Here is a 14,275-nt window from a genome sequence, read left to right on the forward strand (position 1 = left end):
CATTCACCCATACCTCGGTGCACATAAAAATGTAATCCACACATGGATGGAAAGGATTAGAGGGAACATTGCTCCTGGTCTATGATTAGGGTTCCCAGGAGCTTCTATAACACAAATAATCACATGCTTATTAAAGGCAGGGGAATCAGAGGTTGGTTTGAAAATCAGCTTGCATGATCTTCTTAGGGATCTGGGTTTCTCATGCATTCACTTGGTAACAAGAGAAATGATAGGAGACCCAAAGAAATAAAACATACTTTCTTAATGGATGTAGTGATTAGCCACTGGAACAATTTACCAAGGGCCATGGTGGATTTCCTGTCTGAGCCAATCTCTGAATCAAGATCTTTTATGAAAATTCTGCCCTAGGAATTATTCTGGGGGAAGTTCTCCAGCCTGTTATACAGGAGGTCAGACCAGAAGATCATAAAGATCCATTCTGGCATTGGAATTGCTGAAAAGGAAGGATAAAGATTCCTCTAACTGTTCGGCACCCACCTACGTGCCTGGGGAGAGGGGAACCCAGTTATATGGAGGCGACTGCTGACCCAGCCACTCTTGGACAAGCTATTGTATTAACTTGTATATGAAAAAGCAGATCATCTTAAAAGTGCTACAGGAGAAGGAATGAAATACTGCCTAGAAGAGTGCACTTTACAATTACGTCTAAATTACATTTTTTTCAAAAGAGGATATGCAAATTCTGCGTGAATTTGCATATCTTCTTCCAAGCTCACTTTTGAAAGAGGATCTTTTGAAAGTGAAAGTAGTTTGGCTGCAGTTTTTTCCGGAAAAAAAACCTTTTTCGAAAAAACCGCATAAACCTCATTTTTTAAGGAAGAGCAGTTTTTTCAAAAAAGGGTTTTTTTCGCCCCAAAAAACCCCGTCCAGACTACTGACAGAATTTGCATATCCTCTTTTGAAAATAAAACGTAGTCCAGACATCGCTTAAATGAAAGCGGGGGAATGGTCCCGCTATTGTGGAGAGCTTTCCTGGCTTATATACCACCCCGGTGAAATCGACCAGTGAAATGATCTGAGTCCCCGCTCCCACTTTTTTTACCCAAAGGTCTCCTTGAACCTTAGGGCTCCCCTTCCACTCTCTTAGAGTAGCGCAGTCCTCAAAATCCCAGCAAGGCTGGGCCCAGGTTTTCTGGGGCTTAATCCTCGACCTTGGGGTCACTTGGGGCAGGGGCTAGGGTGTCCCCACTCCGGGGTGTTCTCTTCACACTGGATGCTTTCTTGACCCAGTGATCATTACATACAGTTCAAAGCAAATACAATTTATTAAACAGCAACTGATTAAAAAGAAAAGAATAAGGAAAAACAAGAAAGTTTAAATGAGAACACGCAGTCCTGCTCTGTAGCACGGGGACATCACAAACAGCAGACTGCAGAGTGTAAGGACAGTTCACAGTCTGTTCTTTATAGGCCCCGGGGCTCTTTCTCTGGCCCTGGCTGTGCTGCAGGGGGGGCTGCAGGTGGGACACGCTTGCTCTGGCAGTGACTACATGCCTTCAGGCTCTAGGTAGCAGGACCCCTCTCCCAGCTGGAGTTACAATCCCTCTCCAAGTCTGGCCTGCAGGGCCTCTTGGCTGGTGGTGTCTCCCTGCCCAGAGCCTCTCCCCTCACTTTGCTGGTCCCAGCTGATCACCACACTCAGCTGCAGACTGTGTTGCATTGCCAGACTCCAGCTCCTTGTGTTGCTTCTCTGACCCCTTTGGCTTTCTGGTCATTGGGCCCTGGTCAGCCTCGCATTGAAGGCCTGGTGGGAGGGGTTGAGGTGCCCAGTGTAGGGCTTCATGAGCCAGGGCTGTAGATGGTAGGCCGCATCCCCCCCAGGCAGACGGGCATGTCCACGTCCCCGACCCTGATGTGGCGGTCAGGGAAGAAGGTCCCGGCCTGCAGCCTCTGGCACACGGAGGAGTTCCGGTACACCCTGGTGTCGTGTGCCTTGCTGGACCAGCCCACATTAATGTCCGTGAACTGGCCCCAGTGGTCAGAAACGGCCTGCAGGAGCACAGAGAAGTACCCCTTGTGGTTCACGTACTGGGAGGCCTGGTGTTTTATTGCAAGATTACAACTATCATTATACCCTCTAAACTCCGCAGAAGTCCACATCCTGCTTTTTTACAAACTGCTTTTTCGCAGTTCCAAACACAGAATTCTCGAAGGTTGTTGACTCAGGCAGATGTTGTTATTGTTGGCTCAGGACTCTTGATTGGTTTCGTCCTTGGGATGCCCTGTCACGTGGCCAAAGCACTATATTTGTTGATTCTCTACAGATCTCCCCACGCCGAACTGGTTCCCGATGGATCAGTAGCAGTTCAGCGTGGAGAGCTTCCAGAGGGCGATGGACACACGTTTCTGGAGGGGGATGGCGGACCTCATGCGAGTGTCCCATCGCCGCAGAGCAGGAGCAAGCACCTTGAAGAGCTCCAGGAAGGTGTGCATCTTCATCCTGAAGTTCTGGGTCCACTCCTGTCTCCCAAGCGCTCCAGGACGATGCGGTCCCACCAGTCACTGCTGCTGTCCAGACGCCAGATGTGGCTGGGCACGCCGGCATCCGGGCGCCGCTGCGGCTCCTCCACCGCACCCAGGGAGGCCAGGCGGAGAGGCAGGGGGCTGACGTGCACCAGGTGGTGCCAGGCAGCCTCCAGCCATTGCTGGCAGGCTTGCAGCAGCAAGTCCACAAACTGCACCAGAAAGCCTAGGGCGAGCTCTGGCTCCATGTTGCCACCTGCAGCGGCGTCCCCGAAGGGAACCACCGACACAGACGGGCGCAGAGAAAAATGCTTTTCTGTCCCTCGACGAGGTAGACAAGCAAGCGGAAAAGCTGAGAACAAGCTGTCCAGGGGGGGTCACTTTAAGCACGAGCCTCAGATAGCCTCAGACAGCAGCCACACAAAGCAACTACTGACCTGATGCCCTGCCAGAACCGGTTTCAGCTGCCCTTAAGTGCGCCCCTGCGTCCAATCAGTGTGGACGCGCTAGTTCGAATTAGCAAAACGCTAATTCGAACTAGTTTTTAAGTCTAGATGCGCTAATTCGAATGAGCTAGTTCGAATTAGCGCTGTAGTGTAGACATACCCTATGAGATAAGGTTTTGGGGTGTTTTTGTGGGCCTCCACTTTTGTATTTGTTGTGCCAGAGCGCGGAACAGTCTTGACACTTCTATGGCCACGCCTAGGAAATGATTCTGAGCAAAGAAGAAGGAAGAGAACATTACTCTGTCCCGTCATACGCTCCCCCCGCCCCACACACCACCCCAAGAAGACTCCAGTCATTTAAAAATGCAGTGTGAAATATTTTATTCAGAGAAGGGGGACAAAACTCTCTCTCCATGCTGTGAGGTGTCCCCTTGTGCATTACTTCGGCACAGAATATTTATCAAATTCGGCAGCACCCAAATCCTCCTCTGCATCCAACGGTCACATGTACTATACATAAAAGGTCGACTATGGGCAGACAAGGACCCCATCCGCCGCTACCACACCTAGGAGGTGGTACACCATGACCTGCACAAGAGAAAAAGCAATCATTTGTGGATAGCCAGCACTGCAAATGGAGTATCATCAGTGGACTAGGGACTCTTGCTTGCCTCCATGGTCAATGTTGTTAAATGTGTGGTGCCTGAACTTCAGTGGTGCAGTGAGGTGGGGTGGAGGGGCAGTTGCTCCTGGGCTCCAGACTAGGGGGGCACCCAGTTAGTCCCCCTCCACTTCCCTTGTCATCCCCAACTTGCCTGTTCCTCCTCTGCCTGCCATCACCTGGACAACTCTCCTCCATCTCTACGGGCAGGTTAGTGCTTACGGGAGCCCAGCACCAAACTGGAGGGGGGTGTCTGAGAGAAGCCACGTTCTGTCTCTTTAAGGGAAATCTATCCTGCTCTGTTGTCTCCCCGCACTCCTGTTCTGTGCTCCTCTGAGTCACATGCTCCAGAGTGGAGCAGCTGTAAGTATGCACCTCTGGTAATCAGTTGGGCACACTGGAGAGAATCCGCTTACCCCTGCCCTTGGTGCTACTGCAACAGGAAACATAAGCAATAATAATCCCTACAGGCTACTTTATCTCTCACCTGGAGCAGCATGGAAGAGAAGGAGGGTCATAATAAGGAACAGGTAGAGGCCCTTCATATCGGGAGCTCAGCTGCGATCTCAGTGTCACTGCAGAGAAGAGGTGCCACTGCAGAGGAGTGAGATGGAGGAGGAGACAGGGAGCCCCAGTATTTATAGAGCTCTGTGGACTGAGAAGCATCGACCCATGGGATTGTAGGTGCCCCAGATGCATTCTGTAGCCAGAAGGCCTTGTAAATAGCTCCATGCATCACTTGCCCTGAACAATCACCCAGAGTTTCATACGTAAGCACAGGAGCTAACAATTCTCCTCCATAGAGACAGCGCGGCTACAGGAGGAGTGCTGGCCGTAGTCCAGTGGTCTTGTGATGGAACAGTTGGCTCCACTAGACAACTAGTGTGAAAGGGGTGTGAAAGTTGATAAAACAAGTGAAGGACAGAACACAATAGAAATAAAATCTTTTATAAATACCAGCCCTTTCAAACACTGCCCTCTGGTTAGAATGTCTTCCCTGTGCAGTGTTAAATCTCATTTCTATTCCTAATTCCCCTCAGACCACACCGATGCCCCACCTGGTTCCTTTCTCTCCTGGATTTTCCCCTTCCTCCTATCCCTACCTCAGACCTAGCACCCTGATTGTCTGCTTCTTCATCTCAGGCCTGATCTATACTAGACCAGGCAGGTCGGTTTAAGGTACAGGGCATCCCCACTATAAGTCGTCCCGGTATACATCCGTTCCACACTAAAGTCACTGACACTTGAAGGAACTGATGCGTTATAAGTCCTCCCATTCCCCGCTCTTAAGTCATGCCAAAAAAAAAGCTTGTGCAAATGGAAGCCAACTGCAGGAAAATATCCCCTGCTTTAAGTTTTTCTCTGTAAGTCCAAGTTTTTTTGAATGTATCTTGGACTTATAGTGAGGACAGCTTGTATACAACTCCAGCAATGCAAAATGCAAAATGCAAAATGCAAAATGCAAAATGCATAGCTGAAGTCAGTTTACCTCAAGCCAGGCTGTGGCAGCGTCCACCCAGAGGGAGGCCGACAGGAGGACACTACTGTCAGCTTCCCTTATTCCTTGCAGCATCAGGGGTACCAGATGCTGGCAGGGGCTGCCCTCAGTGTTCGATTTATGGGTCTACATTACACCCACTAAATCAAATGCTAAAAGATTCACCTCCAATCTTCTCACTAGTGCAGAGAGGAACTGCCCTTTTCTGAATTCTTGTTACTAGGCCTTACTTCCATCTCCTGGCCCACTAACTTCATCACCCATCCACCATGACCATCACACCAACCGGCACTGAACCCAAATGTACACATGGTACGTGTGCAAATTAGAAGTTGTTTCCTCTTAGGTACACCTCTCTGACAGGCAGAAAAAACTGGATGAATGATTGCAGCCCTGAACATACATAAAATCTTCATATAGTCATTTCCCTACTTGAATTACACTGGGGATTCACATTTCATTCCCCTCAAAGCTTAGTCCAATCTAACTTGATTTAATCAATACTTTCTTACACTGTGGTCAAGACAAATCCTTTATACTTTGGCACCTGCTAAACTTATGGGCTACGTCTAGACTGGCCTGATTTTCCACAAATGCTTTTAGCGGAAAAGTTTTCTGTTAAAAGCATTTGCGGAAAAGAGCGTCTAGATTGGCACGGACGCTTTTCTGCAAAAGCACTTTTTGCAGAAAAGCATCCGTGCCAATCTAGACGCGCTTTTGCGCAAAAAAGCCCCGATCGTCATTTTCACGATGGGGGTTTTTTGCACAAAAGAAATCTGAGCTGTCTACACTGGCCCTTTTGTGCACACACAGTGTGCTTACAGTAGAGTTAAACAGAGGCAATATGATATTTCCGCTCGGCTAAGTCTAGACTGCTTTCTTCTGCCGAAAGAAGATATGCACATTTGGAGCTAATTTGCATATCTTCTTACTATCGGGTTATTGGAAGAGGTTTTGTTGAAAAAGAAAGCAGTCTAGACATGGTTCTTTAGGGAAAAAACCCCTTTTTCAAAAGAACCCTGCATATCCCATTTTTTTAGGGAAAAGGGTGCTTCCGAGAAAGGGGTGTTTTCCTGAAAGAACCGCATTTAAACTGCTTTCTTTTTTGACAAAACCTCTTCCAATAACACAATCGGAAGAAGATATGCAAATTAGCTCTGAATTTGCATATCTTCTTTCAGCAGAAGAAAGCTGTCTAGGGGAGCTATGTCTACACTGCAGCTTCTTGTGCAAGAACAGCCAATCTTGTGCAAAAACTTGCCATCTGTTTACACTGCACGAGCGTTCTTGCGCTAGTAAATTTACAGTCTAGCGTTGTAAAACAGGGCTTATTCCAGAAGAGTCATTCCTCTCCTCACGAGGAATAAGCCCTCTTGAGCAAGAGCTCTTCCACAAGAGGGCAGTGTAGACAGGCAACATGAATTTCTTGCGCAAGAAGCCCCTATGGTTAAAATGGCCATCAGAGCTTTCTTGCTCTAAGTCGAGATAGCATGTCCACATTAAGGGAGCCTGCTTCGGACTCATTTTGAGGCTTCCTTGTAGCGTGGACATGCTATTTCGAAATAGCTATTTCAGGAGGTATTATTTTGAAATAAGTTACTTTGAAATAATTTCCTAATGTAGAGAATGCCCTTAGGTGCCACAGCACTACTCATTTTTTTAAGTGTAGATAAAGATATTTTACTTATATCAGGTCACTAGGTGGCACGGCCACGGGGCAGATGGACTCCATCTTTCAACAGCAAGCTGCACATGAACCTCACCCACACTCTCGGCCATACACATGCATGCACCCGGCTGTGGTGTCCATGAAGCTCACACTACCGGGCCCTCTCTTGTGGGGGTGAACAGTGCTCAGGCCAGCACTTCGTAAGTCTGGCAGAAGCAGTCCAGGGAAAACAAGGCGCGAGGAGGCAACGAGGGACAGCGACCAGCTTAGGTTGCTCCGGACTCGCTGGCAGGCATGTGGATTGCATTGGACAGCAACAGCCCAGGCGTGACTTGCTTTTTCCTCAATGGTCTGCAAGCCAAATTCAGGCTTGCCTCCAGCTTCCACTGCCAGGGCCCAGATGTGGAGAAACTTGGGCGCAGGACTGACACGTTGTCTGCCATAGTGGAGGCTTAACCCTCCTCACATGTCTTCAGCAAGCCCCACATCTCAACCATGGGCTCTGTCACTGCAAGTGCTTGGCCCAGAGCTGAGGAAAGCAGCAGCTCTCTGTTCCAGCTCCCTATCCCTCCAATGGAGGCTATCAACCCCTTGCAGCAGCCTCTCCCCATCTAGCCCAAGCCAGGCCCAGAGGGAGCTCACCACTGCATCATGGGACCTGTAGTTCGTCCTAGCCAGCATAGAGCACACAGAGGTCTGGCTAATCAGAATACCTCTGGAAGGATTCAGATACTCTTCTTATAGGGAGGGAGGGAGGGAGGGAGGGAGGGAGGACGGGCAGGTGGGGTGGGGTGGGGTGAGGGACTACAGATGTAACATATTTCCTTCTCCAGCTGGGGAGGTACACCTATCAGAAAGGCAGCATGGCCCTGTGACTAGGGCATGTAACTAAGATCCAAGAGAAAATGGGTTCTGTTCCTGATTCGGCTGCTGAGTGACCTTACAGAGGTGCTTCTGGTTCATTTATGAGGATAATAAAATCTTTGAGCAGGGGCCTGTCTCCTGCCACGTCTTTGACCTTCCTTCAGTAGATGCCCTGGGTTGGAGGTTGGGGAGGGAGGGTAGCAGTGCTTTGGAGCTGTCTGGCTTAAACAAATGGCATCTTGTCCCCCCCCCCCAAGGAGGAACCCAAGAAAAAGGCACGTGCGGACGTTGAAGAGGTTTTTGGAGGGTTTTTTTGAAAGAAGAGGTCTCCAGGAAAAAGCACAGGTGCCCTAGTGGCTACTCCATCCATAGTAATTGCAACTTAAATGTGAGATATCATCCGAACAATGTGGACGCTATCTTTCAAAAAAGCAGATTGATTTTTCAATGCACTTTGGCTGTGTAGACGCTCTCTTTCGAAATAAGTTTTTCTGGAAGATCTCTTCTGGAAAGGCTTCTTTTGAAGAAAGCCTGCAGTCTAGACGTAGCCCCCATCATGACAGAATTGGGAACAGGACCCAAGAGACCTAATTTTCAAATTGAGGGTCATGTCTTGAATTTTGTTCTTTGATCAGAATGAAGAGTTCCCAAAAGCCTGACAGAGCAACAATCCTTCATGGGCATTATTCAGCACGTGTTCTAGAAGAACTAGAACCTTAGGCTACATCTACACTGGCAGCTTCTTGTGGAAGAACAGCCATTCTTCCGCAAAAACTTGCCGGCTGTCTACATGGCACGAGTGTTCTTCCAGAAGTAAATTTACAGTATAGTGTTGTAAACAGGGCTTCTTCCGGAAGAGTTAGTCCTCTCCCTACAAGGAATAAGCCCTCTTGTACACGAGCTCTTCCAGAAGAGGGCAGTGTAGACAGGCAACATGTATTTCTTGCGCAAGAATCCCCTATGGTTAAAATTGCCATCAGAGCTTTCTTGCGCAAGAGAGCGTCTACATGTCCATGGATGCTCTTGCGCAAAAGCACATCTCTTGTGCAAAAGCCCATGCCAGTGTCGATGCGCTCTTGTGGAAGAGTTTTTGCACAAGAACTCTGCCGCAAAAGAGTTATTGCGTAAGAAGCTACCAGAGTAGACGTAGCCTCTGAGAGCACTAGGAATCATGCAGAGAAGATTATAGGAGACCAGCACAATTGATCAAACACATGATTGGTTATGAGTTATAAGTGAGGTCTTAAAAGAGAGTAAAAGAACCTGAGTTTCCTCCCTGTCAATAGGCCCCTGCTCGGCCAATCAGCATTGAGACTGTGAGTGCTGGGAGGAGGGATAGCTCAGTGGTTTGAGCATTGGCCTGCTAAACCCACAGTTGTGAGTTCAATCCTTGTGGAGGCAGTTTGGGGCAAAAATTCATCAGGGATGATACATGGTCCTGCTGTGAAGGCAGGGGACTGGGCTCAATGACCTTTCAAGGTCCCTTCCAGTTCTAGGAGATAGGCAGTCTTCATAAATTTATTAGGTGAAAACAGACCCCTTACTGGAATTGCAGCCTTTCCAGTGTGGAGTAGAGCAAATAGAATTCCCTGTATTTTATATCCAACTCTCCTGTTACTATAACCTCAGTACAGCATTTGCCTTTTTCACAACGCTCCATTGTTGCCTAATATTCAGTTTGGGGTCCACTGTAAACCTCAGGTCCTTTCCTGCCAAAGCAGCTCTTCCCCATTTTGTATTTGTGCTTGATTCTTCCCTTATCGGTGCCTTTCTTTGAACTTGTCTTTGGCAAATTCTCCAGTGTGTCACAATCATTCTGAATTCACTCGACCTTAGGCTGATGTCTTTTTTTAATTTTTGGTGTACTAGACACTAGTTTGTCACATGCCAAAATTATGCTGCTGACCCAGTCAAAGGATAAGGAGAGACAGCTTGCCTAATTACTTGAGACAAACTTCTAGGACAGATGGAGTGGTTCCAATTTCCAATGGGAGAAAAAAAAAACAATGTAAGAAAAGATAAGGTGGGCCATGAACAATGTGCTTTGTGTACTTTGCAGTGATCAAACCAGTGGGTCAGAACAACATTAAAAGGTGTTGACGAGTGAATATCATGAGTAGTTAGGAATGGATCAGCTCATGCATTAATCAATGGGCAGTTCTCTGGGGCATCTTGTTTGACTAGTTGCTCACCATGTGGATAATAGGCCCACAATCTGGCTTTTAGGGCTGCCCTCGGGCATTCCTCTAGCCAGGCTGTCAGCAAGGGGGTCTGGACGAAGCTGTAGGCATAGTCCTCATGGTTAAGAAGCACACTGCATCATGGGAAATACAAGTCCTTCAGCCTGCTCCCATTGACACGGGTGTCCCCCTGTTTACTCTTTTAGTGTTACTCTCTGTCTGATTGTGGGTTGCTTCACTGACACTGTCAGGAAAGGAGTCAGTGAATTCTCTTCAGGAAGTGAGCTTTTGCCCGGAGTAAACCAACAAATGGTCTTAAAATATTTGGCCCCAGTTCTGATGCTGGTGTATATTGGTGTAACACCACTGACTCAGTTTGCACCAGCTGAGTGCCTTGCCCCTTATTTTTGTGCTAAGAAGGACTTCTGTCCATGGGACCTGTGGGTCGAGCAATTGGCTGTGGTTTTCCTTCCATGAAACCTAAAGAACTTCAGTCCATTGTCTGCTGAGATGCGCTGACCTTCAACATGGTTTCTGGGGCAAGAATAAGTTCTACATTCAACAGCTAAAGCCTTAGCTGAGTCCCTTTCCCTATGCACCTCATTTATGTACAACGCTGACAAGCAGAACTGACTCTCAGACCTCTGGAGCTTAGTGCATGAGCCTCTCCAGCTTGAACTAAAAGGGAGCTGTCTCTCCATATTAACTGACCCACCAACCACACAAGGCTGACAGTGGTATGATTGACTTTGTGACCCACGTAGCTAGCTAGTGGTTCGGTGAATATAGACAGCCGAACAGTGGAGACACAGATAAACGAGTGTCTACTGTATATTGTATCTAGGGAAACAAAAGTTCAACAGTTCATTGTGGAAAAATGCAGATTTTTGTGTGTCTTTCTAAATTGGAGAATGTTCTTTTTATCACAGAAAATGAGGATCTCTGCTGAGCAGTTCTTGGCCCTACGCTATTTAACGTTCTTATCGGTGATCTGGAAGAAAACGTAAAGTCATTACTAATAACGTTTGAAAATGACACAAAATTTAGGGGAGTGGGAAATAATGAAGAAAACAGGTCTCTGATAGGGAGTGATGTGGCTTGCTAGGTCAGCTAGGCACAAGCAAACAATATGTGTTGTAATATGTCCAAATGTATATGTGTAACTAACAGATTTACCTAGTGTTGCTCAGGTATCAGGCCCCATGAGCGCGGGATGGTGGGAAAGTGGGGTGGGAGTAGGGGGGTGGGAGGGAATCCTCAGGCCCTGAGAGGAGTGGTGCCGGAGAGGAGAGGGCATCTGCAGGCCCTGTGAGAAGTTGTGGGTGGGGAGGGGAAGGGAATCCCCAGGCCCTGGGTGAAGTGGTGTTATCTGCTTAAACAAAGCACACGAGATCTTTCAGAGGGGAAAAGGCAGTACGCCGCATTTATTGAGAATACAACAGTTGCATGTGCTATTCAATAATTCACACACAAACACCATACACACACACAGTCCCGCCAGACGATGTCATAGGGTATGTCTACACTACCCTCCTAGTTCGAACTAGGAGGGTAATGTATGCATACCGCACTTGCTAATGAAGCCCGGGATTTGAATTTCCCGGGCTTCATTAACATAAGCGGGGAGCCGCCATTTTTAAATCCCCACTGCTTCGAACCCCGTGCAGCGCGGCTACACGGGGCTCTAACTAGGTAGTTCGGACTAGGTTCCTATTCCGTACTACCGTTACTCCTCGTGAAACGAGGTGTACCGGTAGTTCGGAATAGGCACCCTAGTCCGATCTACCTAGTTTGAGCCCCGTGTAGCCGCGCTGCACGGGGTTCGAAGCAGCGGGGATTTAAAAATGGCGGCTCCCCGCTTATGCTAATGAAGCCCGGGAAATTCAAATCCCGGGCTTCATTAGCAAGTGCGGTATGCATACATTACCCCGCTAGTTCGAACTAGCGGGGTAGTGTAGACATACCCATAGTTACCAGTCAAGATTCTGTATCAGTCTTGTGGCCAGCTAGTTTGAACACAGAGGGCCTTTGTCGATCAATCGATCCAATGCTTTTCTGGAGTTTGTGGCAAGACGAACCCAAAGTTCCAAAGCAAAGCATCCTGCTTTTATAATCCTTTCTCTGTTGAAATCAATGGATTCCACTCTGTCAGCTTGTGACTGGAATGTTATCCTATTGATGTCAGTCATTCCCAAACATCTCTTGAAGGCTCATCCTGTAATCAATTGTCTTGAAGGCTCATCAATGTGCCACTCTGCCAATAGTCCAATCACTCCTTATTATGGGTATGCATTTTTGACGGCGGGTCGTCTGTAGTCTGGTCTTCGCCTACACTCAACCTCCCTCTTTGGCCATCTGGTTCTGAGCAATAACTTTTGCACCTTATCTCAGCACATTCATTCCCTTTTCACACACATAAGCAATGTTACAAGGGCTTTCAAGGTTAGGCGGCACAGCGTCAACATCTGCATTGGCAAGACAAAGAGACATTGTAAATCAAGCAATTAAGGCCTCAGCCTTCAACATCCTGTTAGTCTCATTAACACTGACACAATATCAAAGCTATCTTTTTACTTAGGCCCATTTACTAAACTCACTAAACTTTAGGCCAAAGAAATAGCCATTTAACTAAAGGGACAGAGGCAGCAACATGGGGTGGCAGGTGGAGCCGGTCCACGAGAGAACCTGGTTTAAAAATCGGCTCCCCGTGCAGACCGGATCCCACCTGCCACCCCATGCTCCTGCCTCTACTACAGAGGCAGCAAGGAGTATGTGTGTGTGGTCACTTGGATTAACCAATAAGCCCAGGTTTACCAATTAATTGTTTAAACGACTATACACTAACATCCCTAGTGTGTACTAGTGTCCATGTGTGCACAAAGGTATCTCTTGCACTGAGCTTCTGCAATAGCCAGAAAGTGAGGAAATCTGTGTGGGACACAGCAGTAGTGTTACCACCTCATTGTTGCATAAGAAGAATTTTCACTATTATTTCCCAAGCAGGTTGCAGTGTCCGTGGCTACACTGGTGCAAATTGCCATTTAGCATATTCAAATGACTTGAAAGAAGAATTGTAGGGGCGCAGTCACACAGAACTGAGCCAGGGGCCAATGGTTAGCTTAATTTGAATGGAAGATGCCAACTGAGCCCCACAAACAACCCCCTTGCCCCTTAGGGTCCCTGTAGTGCGAAACGGGACATGGTCAACCTTCCAAGTGAGAAAAGGCAGCTCAGGTTGGGCCAGGGATGAACCGTGTGTGACAGAGCTCATGGCATCTCCAGTCTGGCTTTGCTGCTCCTGAGACACCCCAATTGACCCTCTTGCGGCACGCAAGGATGGCTGAGGGAGAGGTGTGTGCTTTAATTCTCGCTGAGGCAGCTCTTCCCTGAGCGCCTGGTAAAACCATGCTCCTGGGAGTTTGCCCCCGACAGGTTCATTAGTTACCTGGTGTGCTTTTCAGCTTGCAGCACTCTGAGCTTCAGGACTATCCAGGGCTGCAGGTAGGTTCCAGTACAGGGGGGCAAGTGAGTTGTCAGAAACAGCCAGAGGATACAGCAATTGGGAATTGTGGGAACAGCAATGGAGAATTAGCCAGGCTCAAACCCAGGTATCTGCACCTTGGCAACCATGCCGCTGCACAGCAGGTGGGGAGGGCAGGTAGGTGGGGTAGGTTGCAGCCCAACCTGGATGCCTTCCCACATCTGCCAGACAAGCATTCCAGCTCAGGGTCTACTTTCTGGAAGGGTGCAATTAAGGGCCTTGAGTGCTGACAACAGGGAGGTTGGGTGTGTCTACACACCTCAGCACCTGGAGAACCTGCAGAATAGACACCCGCTGTGTGTGGATGTCACATTACTGGATTTTAAGGGGAGCAGCCAGATCACTGCTGCACCCAATAAGGGGGTATTGGCCCCGAAGTGAATACAAAGGGGGCCATGTGAGGTGTCACACGAAAGCTTCTGTTCTACTGATTCTGTATCTGCTATTCATGTCATTGTATAATATCTGTATGTGGAGTTATAAACACTCTGTGTGGATGCTGGAAAATTCTCGGTCTGTGGCTGAACAATGGACAAGGAATGCTCAAACAATGGCGATGCTCATTAGCAAGGGGACAATGAATCTCTAGGTGCCAATACACACCTCAGGAATGTGACTGATACCTGCAGAGCAGCATGGATAGGTTGAGAAGATGCCAGAGGAGGTATATAAGTGCCATGTGGCATCCTCCATCTTGTCTTCAGTTTTGCTCCTGTTCCCAGATGCAGTCTTGCAGGGAACAACGAGCCGGAAACAACTGTGGACCCATCCTGACATCGGATGTACACCAGAGACTTTTAAGATAGCAGTTTATAATATCTCTGCTAAGAGCCTGCACTGAGAACTGGGGGATTCGATGGTTGTAATGTATTATCCTTTAACAACCTTACTCTCATGCTTTTCTTTCTTTTAGTAATAAACCTTTAGATTTT

At 48.0% G+C, this 14,275-nt stretch overlaps 1 long non-coding RNA gene across 1 annotated transcript; it reads right to left on the reverse strand.

Moving 5' to 3' along the window:
- Positions 1–3,294: 3,294 nt before the first annotated feature.
- LOC142827731 (uncharacterized) lies at positions 3,295–5,555 on the reverse strand. Its single transcript, XR_012902435.1, has 2 exons — positions 4,079–5,555; positions 3,295–3,518 (listed from the first exon to the last, which is right to left on the reverse strand). It is a non-coding gene; the product is annotated as an uncharacterized LOC142827731 (long non-coding RNA).
- Between the last annotated feature and the right edge of the window lie 8,720 nt (positions 5,556–14,275).

The sequence above is a fragment of the Pelodiscus sinensis genome, chromosome 3, assembly GCF_049634645.1.
Source record: "Pelodiscus sinensis isolate JC-2024 chromosome 3, ASM4963464v1, whole genome shotgun sequence".
Taxonomy (NCBI): Eukaryota; Metazoa; Chordata; order Testudines; family Trionychidae; genus Pelodiscus; species Pelodiscus sinensis.